The 17,576-nt window shown below is 41.6% G+C and overlaps 1 long non-coding RNA gene across 1 annotated transcript in view; it reads left to right on the top strand.

The window, feature by feature from the left end:
- Nucleotides 1–2,863: 2,863 nt before the first annotated feature.
- The window catches only part of LOC309659019, a 53,373-nt gene continuing 38,660 nt past the window's right edge, over nt 2,864–17,576 (top strand). The window contains exons 1-2 of the long non-coding RNA XR_014262505.1: nt 2,864–5,278; nt 8,259–8,424. This is a non-coding gene — a long non-coding RNA (uncharacterized lncRNA). The remainder of the gene's footprint in view (nt 5,279–8,258; nt 8,425–17,576) is intronic.

Genomic DNA, 17,576 nt, shown 5'->3' with positions numbered 1-17,576 from the left:
CACAAGAAACATAGGTGCCTGACACAGTTGACAGTGGGCTGACAACCCTCTAATACAGCTGCTGGTGCACTCAGGTGAGCTGGGGCGAATGGGACAGGACACCAGCAGCGCCCACCATCAAGTCGGAAGCAGCTCTGGTTATCGAGGAGGAAGCCATGTAGTAATGGGAAGAACTAGGTTCAAATCGTGATTCAGCCCTTATAGGTCAGCACGTTACGCAACTCAGATGCTTTAGTGATGTCTTTTTCTCAGGATAATTGTAAACATGAGATTAAAGAAGCATGTGAAATGGCACAGCACTTTTAGCTTATAAAACATCCTGACAGGGGATGCTGGAGACCCTCTGTGGCCAGCCCTCCACCGCATCCCCAGTAAGTGGCCTCCTGTCTCTGACTCCATAGCAAGTGGATGGTGGCAGGGAGGACAGTGGGGTCAAGAGATCACGTTTTAGCCGCCTTTGTCTGTTGACTGATAGGCGAGTTCCTGGTTGCTTCCTAGGGGATTATTCCAGTGCAGACAAGCAGAGTGAAGTTAATGTCATTTCCTCATGTCCTCCTCCTCCTTCGTCCTTCTCTGAGTTCCATTCCCTTCTTGCCCTTCCTCTTCTCACAACACAGATCCTCAGAGAAAAGAAAGGAAGTTAGCAAATTTTGGTCAAAATTTCTCTTCTGGAAATCTGTTGATGGTTAATAACATGTATAGCCCATGCATTATCTCTTTTAAACCCCGTCAGAACCTTGCACAATAAAAATTGCCATTTTATAGATGAGGAAACCAGTCTCAGAGCAGTTAACTGACTTGTACATAGTCACAGCCGGCAGGTGGCAGAGCCCGGATTTAGATATAGCTCAGATCCTGAGCTAAGAGAATAAAATGACTATATATTGTTTCATTTTTAATCACAGATCATTTTTTTTACATATACGTGGTGTGTGAAAATTACGTGTGTGTATACATACTCTCTCACACACATACCACACATACACATATGAATATACATGTATGTACACATACATCCATTCATATATACACATTCTCTTCCCTCCTGAATTTACTTCCTTCCCAAGCCTCCGTTTTGTTGTCAGTGCTGTCATAGTCCTGGCAGACATGGGATACCTTGATTCTTTCTTCATTACCAATGACCTTATTTAGGATTCAGAAGCATGTATAATATTCTATTTGTGGAAAAAAGACATAAAACCACATACATGAAACCACATACATGAAACCACATACATGAAACCACATACATGAAACCACATACATGAAACCACAGTGTAGCCCCTAACAGGTACAGGGCCAAAATAAAGGAGCGGGTGGGAAAAAGAAAAAAAATGAGAATGAACACTGTGGTCCTTCTCTATCTGTTTGCATACATACCTGGCAACTCTGGCTGGATACATTCTTTGTCAAAGTTAGAAATATTTTTCTGTTGGAGCAAACCAGAGCATGTGCCCGTTGTTTTTCTGGACGTGCTTCCCTAACATCCAACAGAACTAAGTATTGTACTTCATCACACCCACTTACAAAACTGTGTGCTTTCAGCACCAAGCACTAACACTCTCCCATCAGAAGCACCCTTCAAGCCGCAGAATGGCTTGTATCTGAAGTCCGTTCTCACCCTTGCTGTGTTAACTACCCATTAATCATCTCTGGAAGAACTCACAGGACTGAAGCAGTTTATACTCATGGAAGAGCTTTATCATAGGCAAAGGATATGGTCCAGCCACACAGAGGCAGGATCGGCACTGAAGGGACCCTCCTATGTCAAGTGCAGTTTTCCTTGTCTGCCCACTGCTGGTATGCACAACATGCATGTGTCTCCAAGCCTCAAGCCACCAATAGGGTGTGTGTGAAGCCCCTCGGTAGCAGGAAGCCGAAGTTTTGTTTCAGGGAGGTTGGTGGGGTGCCCTCATACTGAGCTGGTCGCATACTTTCTAGCTGTGCAACTGGCCCTAAGTGTTGCAGCTCACCTCCCTGACCCCTACAGCCTCCACCAAAGCCAGTGCCTAAGATAAATCCAATAATTACCACTAAATGATGCTGACATTCTGATAACATCCTGCTCCGAAACAAATGATGGATCCATGGTTACAGAATGTCACTTGTTTTTAGTTAATAGAGTCCATGGCATTAGGCAAGGATCAATAACTGTGTGGATACACACGTGGTCAATTAAGACTAGTGGGAATGAACCCATGCTAGGCACTTACTGGCCTGAGTTCCGGAGCCCAGCTGCTGGGGGATGTTTTCAAAATAATAATAGTAAGAGCTGAGTGCCTCCGCTGTCGATAGCCGTCCCCTCGTATCTCTGATTTGGTGACTACTAGGGAGTGATCCAGGGCACAGCCCTGAGCTGAATGAAGTTCGACCTGATTTCCAGCCCACTTCACAGTGCCAGGGGCAGGCAGGGTTGGGTAGGGGGGAGGACATATTTCTGTACAGTTTTCAGAGTAGCAGATCAACATCTCTCATTTTCCTTTACTACCCTCATAGTGTGTGTGGTTGTACCCCTCTTTTATGTGCCCCTGTTTTGATCTTAACTCTATCTATGCTGTTTGTTTTCTGTAATCAATATCAGTAATTTCAGGTGCCCAAATAGCATATGAACTGTGAGAATACTTTGCCAATAGTTGGAGGATTGAGAATGTTTAACTTGGAACAAAGACAAGTTAAGGAAGGAAATAAGAGGTCTTCAAAGACTTGAAGGGCTGTTATATGGAAGGAATAGGCTTATTTTGATTTTTACTTCCAGGACCAGTGGGTAGAAGTCCCAGGGCTGAGGAATTTGGTTCAAGAGAAGGGAGAACAGCCCATCAATGACAGCTGGCTCAGAGACATGCTGCTTAGCAGGTAATGAGCACTCAGAGTCAGGCTGAAAGATCAACCATCTGGAATATTAAAGAGTATATTCTTGCTTTGAGTTCCAGGTCCATGGTTTTTAAACTATGTTCCTGGGGTACTGGGATTCCCCAGAGGGGCCTGAGGGCCAACGTGGGATCCAATGGGAAAGCCAAGTGGGCACAAATTCAAACCTCTGTCCCTTTCCATCACAGTGGCTCAGTTTTATTCTGTTTTACCTGCTGGGTTCTATATAATAGTTTATTTGATGAACAGGTTTCTATGGTTAAATAAACTTTTAAAAGTAGATAACCACTGAGATTCAAGTCTGAATTCTGTGATGCAGAATTCACTTTAGGGACCCCAAAGTCCCTAAATCTCTCATTCTCTCCGAGTCCCTTTTCTTTTACTATCCAAATACTGATATTATATTGATTGCAAGAAATTCTGATTCCTATGTCAAATTTCCAAGAATTTCTCTAAATGATTACATTCTCCTTGTTGACATCTCTGTCCTCCAAATTCTCCTCCACCACCTCTAGCCACCTCCCCACTACTTCTTCATGCTTCCATGGTCCCATTTGACCTTCACCATCCAAAACATTGACATAGTCTCCATTGATTCCTTAAGGCAGTGCTAACACAAGGCTGACGTTGGTAGCGGTTAACATAGCTTCTGTTGAAGACTTGGGGTTAATAAGGGAAATTTCTTCATAGATTATGAGACAAAATAAAACTGAATGTGAAGCATCTCATGTTGCCAGGAGCCCCCTCTGATACCTTCTTCAGCCCAGTCTTCCAGACATATTGAACAGACAAACCTCTCCATTCTACTTTATTCTTTAAGTTTCTAGCTCTGTTTAAACTTTGTTTTTTTTCAGATCAGCCAGTGCAACTAGAAAGCATAAAAATAAAAACACTTCTCTTACCAATGTAGACACATTTGTAATAGACTGAGAGCAAAATTGTGCCCTCCTATCTCAGCCTCTTCTATCCTGCCCAGACTTTAGGCCTTTCTTTGCAGAACTAAAAGGTGCATTAAAAGCAATTCCCTGAACCAAAGAGCACTTCTTTTCCAAAGGTGAATTTGGCCATTACTCCTTAGAATGGTTTTAGAATCCCTTAGTATCTTCCCTTTCATGGATTTCTGTACAACTAGCTAATAATTGAAAATCCTTTCTCAACCTAACCCGAGCTCCCAGACTTCGTGTTGGGCTGCCCGACACCACGGAGGACCTTACTACATGTTAGGCACTTCAGGGAGAATGATACACTTCCAGAGTCAACATGTTATTTGAGGACTTTGTAACTTTGGAGGCCTCAGGAAAAATAAATAGGAAAAAGGAAAATGGGGAAGGAGAAGCACATTTCATTCATTCAACACAGATTTATTGAGTACTTACTATGGGTCGGGTGCTATTCTAGACCCTGGCAAAATGGCAGTCATCAAATCAGACAAAATGCCTGCTTGCAAGGAGCTTATATTCTAGTGGAGGAAGACAGACAATAAACACATACATAGTATGTCAGTGGGGAATAAGAATTAGGAAGAAAAATAAATCAGGGTAAGAGAATGAAGAGTAAAAGGAGGCAGGTACTGCTATATATTGTAGGTATGATGGGACAGCGTCTCTAGTAAGGTGATATTTGAATAAAGACCTAAATAAAGTGAGGGAACAGGTCATGTGGATATCTGCAGAGCAATAGTATTCCCCACAGAAAGAACAGCAAGTGTAGAGGTCCTGAGGCAGCAGCGTGGGGGTGTGTTAAAAGACCAGTGAGGAGGCCATGGGACTGGAGTGGAATAATCAAGGAGGAGAGAATGCCATGGTTGCAGACAGTAGCTGGGGACCAGTTCATAATGCCCTTAAAGGCCAAGTAAGGACTTTAGGTTGTATTCTGGGTGAGTTAACAAGAAGTAACAGGTATGAGGAGTAATACAATGGCAGTCTCAAAGAACCGGCTTTTCACTTGTTTGGGTATTGCGTTTTTCAGCATTAAACAGGATGTTTCATAAAGGTCCCCTGGGCTGGCCTTTGCCAGCTCTCAGCTCCTGCAAAGAAAGGGCCTGGTGTGGGTGGGAGAGAAGAAAAGGTGTTCTCTGTCCCCTTCTCAGCTCTGTCCAGGAACCCTGGGGCCCTGCTCACTCCCTGCTTCTAGGGGAGCAGCCCTGATGACTAGCTGCCTTTAGAACCAGCCTCGTGCAGAACTGTGGGGAAAAACTGCTATTGTACCTGGGCTGACTTTGTATTGAACTGAGTCTGTTTACCCTCAGTGAAAAGTTGGCAACCACCAAAGATGGAGAAATACAAGCAAATTTGAAGGAAATGTTTTATGTCTTTTCAACTGCATGAATTTGCAGTTACAGGGAAAATGAGATAATGACGTCATTCAGGGAGTTGCCTGGCCAAACGGGGCCTCAAACAGGGCCTCACAGGTGTGTATATAAGTGTGTATGTGAGTGTGTTTGTGTGTGCATCTGTATGTTGTGCATATTTCATATGTGTGTGTATGTGTGTGTGGGCATGTGTGTGTATGGGGGAAGGGCCTGGTTTTCCCAGGTTAGAATTGTCATTACAATTCAGGGCTGGTTTTCCCACTGAAGATCTAGGAACTGGATTGGTCAGAGCTCCCAAAGGTTGTCAGGTGCACAGGGATTCACCCACATTAATCAAGCCCACAGAAGACTGATGGATAATTTAGGATGCCAATTGCTTAATCTATAGTGAGAAATCAAATTGCCAAAGGGGCTGGAGAACATACATCTCTGGTCAGAGGATTCTCTCTCTAGGCCCCTGAGCTCCAAGACCTGCGGGTACCCACCATGGTCAGTGTTGGGCTGCACATACTACCTGTGGCTCTTCACCTCTCAAATCCCACATGTTCAGGAGAACTGACAGATTTTTACATGGGAAGCTCTGTGTAAGTCAAAAGATTGTTTGGTTATGTGGAAAGCAAGGCAAGTTATGTGCAAGATCTTAATGGTCAGCATTATTAAACTGCCATGACCAGCCATGGGCCCAAATATTTGGGTTTGCTGCTCCAAGTACTTTCTCCTTGCATCATCCCTGAGGATTTTTCCCTGAGAAAATCCTTGTCCTTTGGGGGTTTTATCTATTCAGTCCAAATTCTTATACTCACAATTTAAAAAAAAAAGAAGATGCCTTAAGGGCATTTTCCAGGCTCTAGTGTTTTTTTTTTTCATTTGGTGAATACTTGATTAGATTTCTAGGCCCTGTTCCTCCTGCTTTTGATCTGAAAAAATATCATGCCTGTTAGCTGACCATTGCAAATGATAGAACATCTTCTATTATGTCAAGATCTTACCAATTTAATAGTCAGAAGGAAACCACACTTGAAAGTTGTTATGTGACATCTCACTGTCTCTCCTGTGGACTGACTGCATGTGGGGGGAGGAGGAGGACACTCATTGAAGGATTTGTTGTAACTGATGAGAGTGGGTTAGAACACAGATCATCATGTAGATCTGTGTTGAGAGAGACATGGCTCTGCTCCTTCACAGTGTGTGACTTTGGGCAAATTGTTTAGCCTCCTTTAGAGTCCTCATTGTAAGGAAGGAACAGTACTAGTTATTATGTCATAAGGTTGTTCATTTATTCATTCATTTATTTGAGTACTAAGTTGCCAGGCACTGCCATAGGTAATAGGGATCCAGCAGTGAGCAAAACAAATAGCCCTACCCACAGGAAGTTCACATTCTAGTGAGAGGAACAACACACAATAAAGAAGATAAATAAGTAAACTGTTTAGTATCAGAAAGTGATAAGTGCTATAAAAAAAAATAAAGCAGGGAAGGGTTGTTGTGTCATGTAAATGAAAGAATTAACGTATGTAAAATTCTTAGCAGAGTGCCGGCATATGACAATAGCAAAGATTTTACCTGTTATTAATTCAGCTATAATGCAGGGACTCATTACAATCAAAGAGCCTAGTGTACCCCTCAGAAAAGCAGAGTGTCCTCACACACACCTTGGCATGCTCTCCATGGCATACTATCCATGGCCATTGTATCTCCAATGAAAGTTTAATATTTTCCTGTTTTTACTCATTGCAAACATTCAGGGAAAGTATTTAGAGCAAAAGATAAATTATCCTTAATTTCACCACTCAGAGGGAAGCAACGTTAACATTTGGTGTGTGTCCTCCTAGGCTCTTCTCTTTTTTCCCTCGTACGCGCATGTGCGCACGCATACACGCACGCAATACACACACACACACACGCTTTAAAAAATGTAAATAAAATCACTGTTACATAGTCTGCTCTTGTTACTTAAAGCTATGTCATGAACATCTGCTCACATCAACAAACAGATTCACATCACTATTTTAATGCCCAAATGTAGTCCACTGGAAAGATGGATCATAGACTACTCAACCAGTTCATTATTGATAGGTATTCAATAGACCTCCAAGATTTCATTTCTATAAAAGTCTGGTTTTAAAGGCACCAACTTCACTATGTGGCCTAGAGTTTTTCTTGAATTTGTCACGGGAAATTGTGTATTGTTTCCATATTTACCGTGAACTTGAACCAGTTTGTATAAACCCAGTTGGGAAGACTGAATAGAGACTCCTTGATGGTGCAAGCTTAGTGCCCAGCTTTATTTAGAGTCAATTCAATATATTACATTTAACTATGTTCAATTTGAGTATGTATTTTTTAACTTCTACCATATCAAGATACCATACTGATTCCTGCTGGGAACGAAGATGAGTAAGACGCAATCCCCACCTTCAAGGAGGCCAGGGCAGGAGCACAGGGATCTAATGAGCATATAGGCTGAAGAATCATGGGGTACAAAGCAGGGAGAGAACATATCTTGTGACCAAGTAATATTAGTTTTACACACTAGCGTGTTGAATAAGCAAGACTCCAGAGGTATAGTCATAAAAGATATTTTATTTTTGTCTCCTTGTGCCTTTTTAAATTTATTCAGTGGAAAGAAGTTCTAAGTGAAAGTGTAGGCAGAGGAACTTGGGAGGGCTTAGGTGGGCTTTCTTACAAGAAATGCCTGCGCTAAGACCTGATGGCTGAATAGGAGTTGGCCAGATTGAAGGGAGTGGGTTATGGAGGCAAGAGGAGGGGAGAGGAGAGTGTGCCTGACATAGAGTAAAGGTGAGGAGGTGAGAAATAGCCTGATGCCTGAGAGGGACTCAAAGATCAGTGTAGCTCTTGGGGATGGGGGGAAGGAGGGAGGCAGAAGGAGTGGCTTTGGGGATGACTCTAGGGCATGGCAGTGGAGGGCTCCTATGGGGGAGAGATTGTCTCTGAAGACCCTAGGTTTTAGCTTAGGGCCCCGTACAAATCGGGTGGTAAATAAATGTTGAAAGTGAAGTCTGAAAATCATATAGAGTTTTGGTTCTTCTTTAACACAATTTCCCTTCTCACCATTCAGAATCACTGTGTGTCAACTTCCTACTTCTCTCCACCTGAAAATTTGAGGGCTGTCTCCAAACAGTCCTTGGATTGTAAGTCAGAAGGAGAAAAATGTTTGGGTCCTTCAAGCAGAAGCTCCAAACAGAGTCTGTTTGCCGGTCACCTAGTTTTCTCAATGACTGGAGGTGAGTGAAGGATTGAAACCTCAAGGTCAAGCATTATCACCCAGATAGGGAGAATAAACCTGACTCGTTCAAAACACAAGCTATTTCAAAGGTCGTTCTCTAAGGAAAAAATGTTGATCAACGGCATTTTTCAGGAAATCACCTCTGTTGAAATATTTATAATGCTTTTTACTTGTCTTCTTTCAGTGAATTAAACTATAACTAAGCTTATTTCTTGATTTGCATTTCTCCTTAATTATTCTGAGCTAAGTTCTACCCTGCAGAGCTCCAGAAAATGGATAAAATATGCATTTGAGCGTTGAACAGCAGCAGCAGACACCTACACACCAGCCCTGGCTGTGTGGGATGCTGCCATTTTCCCCAAGTCATTTCAGGTCAGAAACACCTCTGCTCCCAAAGAGTAGCATTTAGGGGGCCCCCACACAAAGTCTTTGCGTGCACCTTATAATGTGAGAAGTGGGGAGCCGTGCATTGTTCTGCACTCTCCCAAGAATAAGTTTGGGGCTACTTTTTTGCCCCTATAGGCATAGAAATGAGTCTCTAGTTATTCAGCCCAATGGGAAACCCTGTGAATTACCTCTACGGGGCTTGAAGTTCAAAATTGGAAAATTATTTTTGCTTTGTTCCCATTCAATTAGAGCTTTCTTTTTATTTTATTTTTTAAATTTTCAAATATAATTTTATTTATTTTTTTATACAGCAGGTCCCTATTAGTCATCAATTTTATACACATCAGTGTATACATGTCAATCCCAATCTCCCAATTCATCCCACGACCACCACCACCCCCCCGTGCTTTTCCCCCCTTGGTGTCCATACGTTTGTTCTCTACATCTGTGTCTCTGTTTCTGCCCTGCAAACTGGTTCATCTGTACCATTTTTCTAGGTTCCACATATATGCGTTAATATACGATATTTGTTTTTCTCTTGCTGACTTACTTCACTCTGTATGACAGTCTCTAGATCCATCCACGTCTCAACAAATGACCCAATTTCGTTCCTTTTTATGGCTGAGTAATATTCCATTGTATATATGTACCACATCTTCTTTATCCATTCGTCTGTCGATGGGCATTTAGGTTGCTTCCATGACCTGGCTATTGTAAATAGTGCTGCACTGAACATTGGGGTGCATGTGTCTTTTTGAATTATGGCTTTCTCTGGGTATATGCCTAGTAGTAGGATTGCTGTATCATATGGTAATTCTATTTTTAGTTTTTTAAGGAACCTCCATACTGTTCTCCACAGTGGCTGTATCAATTTACATTCCCACCAACAGTGCAAGAGGATTCCCTTTTCTCCGCACCCTCTCCAGCATTTGTTGTTTGTAGATTTTCTGATGATGCCCATTCTAACTGGTGTGAGATGATACCTCATTGTAGTTTTGATTTGCATTTCTCTAATAATTAGTGATGTTGAGCATCTTTTCATGTGCTTCTTGGCCATCTGTATGTCTTCTTTGGAGAAATGTCTATTTAGCTCTTCTGCCCATTTTTGGATTGGGTTGTTTGTTTTTTTAATATTGAGCTGCATGAGCTGTTTATATAATTTGGAGATTAATCCTTTGTTGATTCGTTTGCAAATATTTTCTCCCATTCTGAGGGTTGTCTTTTCATCTTGTTTATGGTTTCCTTTGCTGTGCAAAAGCTTTGAAGTTTCATTAGGTCCCATTTGTTTATTTTTGTTTTTATTTCCATTACTCTAGGAGGTGGATCAAAAAAGATCTTGCTGTGATTTATGTCAAAGAATGTTCTTCCTCTGTTTTCCTCTAAGAGTTTTATAGTGTCCGGTCTTACATTTAGGTCTCTAATCCATTTTGAGTTTATTTTTGTGTATGGTGTTAGGGAGTGTTCTAATTTCATTCTTTTACATGTATAGAGCTTTCTTTTTAAAAATAACCTTAATACTTATCACTGTGGAACTTTTGGAGACTATGGAAAATGATGACTAAAATAAGCAGTATGCACAATTCCACAGATGTAGACTCAGTTGGTAGGTCCTTTGATCTTGGGCCTTTTGCCTTCTGCCTTCCTCAAATGCAGATGCAGTGCCTAGAGGTATCACAGGCATCTTGCAACCTTGAGGATGAAATTCACATGCTGAGCATGAAGGAGCATAAAGATGGGAGCCGGGATCCTCAACAACATTGTTGAGACAGCATTCCCGTTCTTTAGTGCCTACTTCTAAACTTTGTGTGGCTTGAGTTAAATAAACCTCTACCCTTTTAAGCCATTAAACTAGCTTTCATTTTGAAGTACATTCAGAAATGAATCACAAGTTTACAGCATGATGAATTTTTTTCAAAGCTGATATACGTATAGTCATGTACGCTATTAATCCATGTGTAGACATCTAATATATGTATATCGAGAAAAAGACCATTACAATAATTGATTCCCAGTCACTCCCACTTCCTTAGGTAACCAGTATCTGCAAGTAACCATAAATTAGTTTTTTCAACTTCATGTGAATGGAATCGTGATATTTTTTTTCTTTGTTTTTGGCTTCTTCTGCTCAACATTATATTTGTGAGATTTATCCATGCTGTTGTTTGTAGCATTATTTGTTCATTCTCTTTGCTATACAGTAGTACAATTTATAAATGCACTAATTTATTTATTCATCTGCTGTTGGTGGACATTTGAGTTGTTTCCAGTTTGGGGCTATTACTAATGGTACTGCTGTGAACATTCTGGTACCTATCTTTTAGTGAGTATGTTTACCCTTTCTGCTGGGTAAATACCTAGGAACAGAATTGCTGGGTTGTGGCATGCCTATGTTCAGCTTCAGTAGACACTGCCAAAATGTTTCCAAAGTTGAGTTCCAACCAGCACTGTGTGAGAGTTTCAGTTGTTTCATATCTTTGTTACCACTTGGTATTATTTGTCTATTTCTCTTTAACTGTTGGTTATATAGTGGTACCACATTATGGTTTAAATTTGCATTTCCCTGATGGCTATAGAAGATGAATATCTTTGTATATATTTATTGATTTATTGGCCATTTGGGTATCTTTTTAAATTTCTGTTCAAAACTTTTGCCCACTTTTCTATTATGTTGTCTGTCTGCTTGTTTGGTAGGATTCCTGTATATATTCTGAATATGAGTTCTTTGCTGGATATATATTTTGCAAGCCCCCCAACGTTTTGTAGCTTAATTTTTCACGCTCTTAGTGATTTTTGATAAACCAAAGTTTATTTTAGTAAAATTCAATTTATCTTTTTTTCTTTACCATTAGTTTTTGTGTTCAGTATAAGAAAGCTTTGCCTACCTTACCCCTGTAGTCATAGAGAGATTTTCGTATGTTTCTTTTTAAAAGTTTTCCTGTTTTATTCTAGCTTTCACATTTAGGTTACATATATAGATACTGATTTTTCATATATGCTATAAGGTAGAAATCAAAATGCAGTTTTTCCCTCATGGACAAAGAATTGATCCAGTCCCATTCATGAAGTATCATCCCTTCCCCAATGCACTGCAAAGTCACCTTTGTCAGCTTAAGCCATTTCAAATTGTTTTTTGTTGTTACCAGCAGCCAGAGAATCCCATCTGATGTATGTGTATGAGTGTGTATGCAATATTTTCCTTCATATCCTTAAATATTCATTGAGTATAATTTTTAATATGTGGTAAATATTCCATTATAATGATGTAGCATCATCTATTTAACCAATAATCTGATGTTGGACATTTGTTTCCAACTTGTAGTTATTGTAAATGATTCTAAAATGAGTATCCTTGTCTATAAATATTTGCACATACATCTCATTATTTTCTTTCAGTAAGTTCTAGAAATGGAATTATGAGTTAAAATGTACAAATTTTTAAAGCCTTTTGATAGATACTGCCAAATCAACATAGAGTTAAACACAACCTGAAAAAAGAAGCATGTGGACAATGTGCTTTTAAAGTACTGTAATCCTGCAGTAGAGAAGCTGATAATACCACCTTTAAAATACAAATGTATTTATTTAACTTTTTTTCTAATAAATTTCACTGATATTTTTCTACTATTTACCTTCCTAATGACAATAGAATTCAGCAGATTGGAAATTACTTGCCCTAAATGTGAGATTGGCTGTCTGGGGATACAAAAAAATTACAACATAAAAGCCTGCCTATTTATTTCTAGTACTTGAAGCTTAGAATGCAAGCAATGGGAGCAGGTAGTCCTTATATTCATAACAGTATCCCTGCTGTCTCTTTCAGTTCATAGAGTCCTTTTTTCCTTTATTTTGCTGTTGCCATTTTCTTTTCTTTCGTAGGCTATAGAGGATGCAGGAATGGCATGGACATAACACGGTGTTTTGGAGGCATGGAGGACTTGATTGGCGGGGGGAAGGGAGAGGTGGTGGTAGGAAACTGCTCCTGAATACCGTAGCCCACAATTCTTCGAGGAAAGGAGAGATGGAGGAAAGGAGAAGCAGCATCAGGGGAGGTGGAGTTCCCACTCTAAAGGGATTATGAAAGACTTAGAAAGACTGCACACTAATTGTAGTCACCTCTGCTCAGACCTAGCAGACTGAGCCAAAGGTGCCACCATGGCTATTTCTGCAGAGTTTCACAAAAGAGACCCTTCTGAAGTAGAGAAGGGGACTCTCGGGTGCCATGGTGATGCAGGGTTTAGTGGGAGGGCTCTGACTTACCTTCACAAAGGTGGGGATTTATTCTTCCAAGCAAAGTCAAAACTGTATCCCTTAAGGTTCAGGAACAGGGTCTTTGTGAGTAGATTTGGACGGCTGAGAAGGGCCGGCTGGAATGTAAGCCACAGCGACAGCGCCTAACCCTCTAACACTTGCAGGTCTGCCGCTGCCTCCTGGGCTGGCCCAGAGAAATCTGTCCGGCCCCAAAGGAAGGGCCCTTGTGTGGTTTGTGCCAGATCTAAAACAATGGTGGTTGGGTAATAATTATAAGCACTGGGGAGGAAACTGTTCTTTTACATTTCTGACTGAGGAAGGTGATGGGGCAGCCTGAGAGCTCCCGGAGGAACTGGAGGTGTGTATACCTTTCAGGAGGGGCTCATCCACCTCCACTGACCATCTGGGAAGGCACCTGGGCCTGTAGGAGTTGGAACCCTAAAAGGAAGAGAAGGAAATGGATGCTTTGGGGAGGGTTTCCCCAGGGGGCTTCATGCGTTCTGACAGACAAGTCAAACCATGGCCAGACTTCAACAATCTTTGAATAAACATCTCCATTTTCATGCCTTTGTACTTTCTGTTGTATTGTTATTGTTGCTATTGTTTGTTTGTGTTTACTTTCTTCATAATGTCCCTTTAGAAAGATTTTTGTCTTGGCCAAAGAAATTTGAAGAAAAAAATAGTTTCAGACTGTTGTAGGTTGACTTGTGTCTCAAAAATGTACGTTGACGTCCTAAGCCTGGTGCCTATGAACATGACCTTATTTGGGAATAGAGTCTTTGCAGATGTCAACTGGAGTCGGGTGGGCCCTAAATCCAGTGAGTGGAGAGACTCACCCACAGGGAAGAGGCCCATGTGAAGACGCAGGCAGGGGTTGGAGTGGTGCATCTAAAAGTCAAGATGTGCCAAGGATTGCTGGCAACCAGCAACCACCGGGCGCTCAGAAGAGGCAAGGAGAAATTCTCCTCTAGAGCTTAGGAGGGAGCAAGGCCCTGCTGACACCCTGGTTTCAGACTTCTGGCCTCCAGCCTGTGAGAGAACACAGTCCTGTTGTTTTAAGTCTCCCAGTGTGTGGGAATTTGCTATGGCAGCCCCAGGACATTCATGCGCAGGCCGTGGGGCTTAAAGCACCCCTGCTGTGGTGAGTGACACAGGAGAGCTGAGCAAATATGCGGGTGGAGCAAAGACAGAACTGCACTTAGCTACAGAATGGTTCTTGCCTATAGCATTCCCTTACAGCTTGACTTACCCTCGTCACATACGGGGATTCAGAGGCGCTGAGACCTTCCAAGGCACATTATGTAGATCTAGTTGGACTTTAACTTTTTTTTTTTTTTGAATTTTATTTATTTATTTATTTATGGCTGTGTTGGGTCTTCGTTTCTGTGCGAGGACTTTCTCTAGTTGTGGCAAGTGGGGGCCACTCTTCATCGCGGTGCGCGGGCCTTTCACTATTGGCCTCTCTTGTTGCGGAGCACAGGCTCCAGACGCGCAGGCTCAGCGATTGTGGCTCACGGGCCTAGTCGCTCCGCGGCATGTGGGATCTTCCCAGACCAGGGCTCGAACCCATGTCCCCTGCATTGGCAGGCAGATTCTCAACCACTGCGCCACCAGGGAAGCCCCTGGACTTTAACTTTTTAAAGATTTTGGTGAAAAGCATATAACATACATTTACAGTCGTAACAATCTTTAAATGTGTGATTTAGGGATAAGTATCTAGCAGTCTCCCCCTTATCCGCGGTTTTTGCTTTCTGTGGTTTCAGTTACCCACGGTCACCTGCGGTCTGAAAATGTTAAATGGAAAATTCCAAAAATAAACAATTCATAAATTTTAAATTGCATGCCATTATGCATAGTATGAGGAAATCTCATGCCATCCTGTTCTATCCATCCCGTGACAACGATCAGATCAACTGTCAAGGTAACACTTTATTTAATAGTGGCCCAAAGTGCAAGAATAGTGATGCAGGCAATTCAGATATTCTTTTACATGCCTAATTTATAAATTAAACGTTATCATAGGTGTGTCTGTATAGGAAAAAGCATAGTATATACAGGGTTCAGTACTGTCTGTGGTTTCAGGCATCACTGGGGATCTTGGACTGTATCCCCCTCAGGCGGGGGGAACTAACTGTATTCACTTTGTTGTGGTACCTGAAAGTTTTTTAGTGTCAGCAGATAAATACTTTTAAAAAGTGATTGAAGTACAATTATTCTCACTCTTCACTCCCTAAACACTGATTATAAGCCTGAGTCTTAGTGATGATTGTCTCTCTCTTAAGGGTACAAAGTTTACATTGAATCAAGCAGGTTAATATGAGATTGTGGATTTTGAAGTTACAATGAGGTCATCTCTTAGCAACTAATCTTAAAGCCAATGTCATGCTTCATTTGAAATTGTTTGTTATATTGGCTTTGGTCAATCAATGCTAGGCTTAAAAAATAAGAGAGAATGTGTGGGGTGTTCTTGCTCCCTTATGATAAATATTGTGACTACTCAAGGATGTTGCTGTGGACGATGGGATGTAGAATTCAATCAGTCTGGCACAGTACCCACCGCTTTCCAGAATGAGGAGAGAGTTGACAGTCAGAGGAAGAAAGGCTTTGTGGAGGAAGTGTCATCAGAGCTGACCTTCAGGAACAAGTCCAATGTTGTCACAGGCAACCCTGGGTTAGTTATTACAGAAAGGGCAGAGGAGATCACTGGATCAGAGGTGAAAAGCACAGTGGTCACTCCTGAGGAAGGCAGCATATAAGCTGCCCCCAAGCCAGGAGGAGTCTTCCAGTCTGTCCTGAGCTTAATCCCAGTCTGTGTATAGGGCCTCATCAACCAAGACAGGTGTGTGGGGTGACCGGGAGGTTCTTCTTGGTCCCCTGGCTTTAATCTGGTTCAGCATTGAGTCTGACCTTTCTGGGATGAACTGGCTCAGGTTGAGGAAGGGGTGCATCCCAATTCTTTCCAACTGCTGAGCCACCTGAGCCAATGGCTTTGAGTTCTTGACACTGAGGCTCCTCAAGCAGGAGCCTGTTGGAAGTGGGGAACATAGACACAGCTCTCCTCTTCCACCCTCCCCTATGTTAGGACATTTTCGCAGCTGATGCTCATCTCCTATATGTGGCACTAGGGGGTGGGATAGTAATTACCCATCTAGATTGTGGTGCAGCTGGGCTGAGTTTCTATCTATTCACTTGCCCCAGGGAAAGGCCAAGACAGTCAGGTCAAGCATCTTCTTATTACACAGAACACACCCACCCTATTGGCCAAGTTCTACTTCTTTTGATGTCAGGGATGCAGACTAGAGCTAATCGGTTCCATTGAAAGAAGACAGAAAAAAAAATCTCTGTTTCTTTAGTCAGGACGGTGCCTCAACAACAACACCCTGGAAAGCTCCATAGCTTATAAACCAAAGTTTGATTTCTTGCTTTTGCTGTATGTCTACTGTGAGTTGGCTGTGGCTCTGTCCCATCTTATCTCTACTCTGGGACTGAGGCTGATGCAGTAGGCCCTAACTAGAACATTGCTATTTCCTGCTGGGGAGTTCAGTGAACCACCTGTTAGCTTTTCAAACTTCTGCTTGGAAGTCATCTAAGGCTCTTCCACTACAATTCCACTGGCCAAAGTCAGTCATATGGCCAAGTCTGCTGTCAGTGGTACAGGGAAAAGATAATCCTCCCCCAGGGAATAGTATGAGATAATTGTGGAAAATAATACAATCTGCCACATTTGGTCACTGAGGGAGTTATTTCTCAATTTTATTGTAAAATTACCACCTTAACTTACACATACTGGTGGGACGTTTATATGCCATCTTTGAAACAGTGGGAGAATCTGAGTGATAAGTACCACTGCCTGGATGGTTAAAGGTCTTTCAGGTTGCCTGAGTTGAGCAGCAATAGATGCAAAGTTCAGGATGTGATTTAGGTTGGAGGAATGGGGTGGGAGGCAAGCTTGGGGAAGAAGGTGGAGCCTGGGTGTGGAGGGCCTTAGGCACTAGGGGGTTTAGAATTATTCTTTAGGCAGTGAAGTTCCATGGAAGATTTGAGTGATGGGATGCCCCCTCTTCCTAGAAAGATCCCTGAAGGCGTTATTAAGGATTAATTGAAGACCAGGTACCAGTTAGAAACCATCACTAGGAGAGTAATGATGATTTTAGAGCTCTTTTGGGAAAAAGGAGATAAGGGTGGTTAAAATCCAGAATTTAATTTCAGTTTCAGACATATTTGCCTTTCTTATTTATTTATTACTTATTATTTATTTTTTATTTACTTACTTATTTACTTATTTTAATTAAAGTATAGTTGATTTACAATGTTGTGTTAATTTCTGCTGTACAGCAAAGTGTACATATATATACAGTTATACATATATATATATATATATATACATTCTTTTTAAAATATTCTTTTCCATTATGGTTTATCATAAGATATTGAATATAGTTCTCTGGGCTATACTGTAGGACCTTGTATTTTATCCATTCCATATATAATAGCTTACATCAGCTAACCCCAACC

The sequence above is a fragment of the Balaenoptera physalus genome (assembly GCF_965194825.1).
Source record: "Balaenoptera physalus genome assembly, chromosome: 3".
NCBI classification, from domain to species: domain Eukaryota; kingdom Metazoa; phylum Chordata; class Mammalia; order Artiodactyla; family Balaenopteridae; genus Balaenoptera; species Balaenoptera physalus.
This window is presented reverse-complemented; position numbering and strand designations above follow the sequence as displayed.